Source organism: Octopus bimaculoides, chromosome 3 (genome assembly GCF_001194135.2).
Source record: "Octopus bimaculoides isolate UCB-OBI-ISO-001 chromosome 3, ASM119413v2, whole genome shotgun sequence".
Classification (NCBI taxonomy): Eukaryota; Metazoa; Mollusca; class Cephalopoda; order Octopoda; family Octopodidae; genus Octopus; species Octopus bimaculoides.
In genome coordinates, this window is record NC_068983.1 from 148,055,647 (window position 1) to 148,056,687 (window position 1,041).

At 33.3% G+C, this 1,041-nt stretch overlaps 1 long non-coding RNA gene across 1 annotated transcript in view; it reads left to right on the forward strand.

The window, feature by feature from the left end:
* LOC128247352 (uncharacterized) overlaps positions 1-1,041 on the forward strand; it is a 166,378-nt gene that overhangs the window by 131,881 nt on the left and 33,456 nt on the right. The window lies entirely within an intron of this gene.

The window sequence follows — 1,041 nt, forward strand, 5'->3', positions numbered from 1 at the left end:
TGTGTGTGTGTGTGTGTGTGTGTATCTAAATATATATATCGATTTTGATGAAACGACACATGAGTAGATCTCATGTCTGGAAACCTCATGGCACACTCAGATTTTTGAAAAAGATCGATAATAGGGCCCATGGAAGGGATCCTTTTTATAGCCAAGGGAAATCACCCATTCATTTTCCTAAACTATTTGGTAAAAATAAAACTGATTATGCCTATTTTTTAGTAGTTGAACTGTTAGTTATTTTCGTAATTTATCCAGTACAACCCTTAAACAAGTAAATAGTATTTTCCTAAATAATGATCCACTTATTTCGGTTAGTGACTAATTCCCCTATATACCAACACTAGCGCCCCTGAGGGTAATATTCTTTGGGAACGCGCAGAAGCCCTTTTCAGAGTTATTTACTTTGAATTGTTATTATCTAATATCTGAATAACTTGGTATTACGTAACATGCTTCACGATTTTAGTATACATGCCTTGTTAGTATTTCCGCCTGTGTTCTATATACTCTGGGAACGCATAAAAGCCCTTTTTGGGGCTACTTTATTTGAATTCTTGCTATCGAGTAACTAATTTCATGTTATTACATAACTGACTTTATAATTTGTATATTCATAACTTATTGGGAATTTCTAAAAACAAGATCCTGTGTAAGACAGTTCGGTTTTCTCTGTAAATGCACAGAAACTTAGTATTGTTGTTATTGGATTAGCGAAACAATTATGAGAACGGAACCAAGGGATAAGCCCTGCTTTCCTGGAAATTACCAGATACGTCAGCTAGTATATATATGCGTGTGTGTGTATATATATATATATGTGTGTATACATATATTTATATGTATATGTATACGTATATAAATGTGTGCGTGAATGTGTGTAATATATATATATATATATATATATATATATATATATATGATATGTTTGTATGTGTTTGCGGACGTGTGTATGCGTGTACGTGTTCGAACGTCCAATCTTAAAGGCCAGCTAAGGACAATCGCATATATAACCAACCATGAAGAACAAATCAGCAGTAC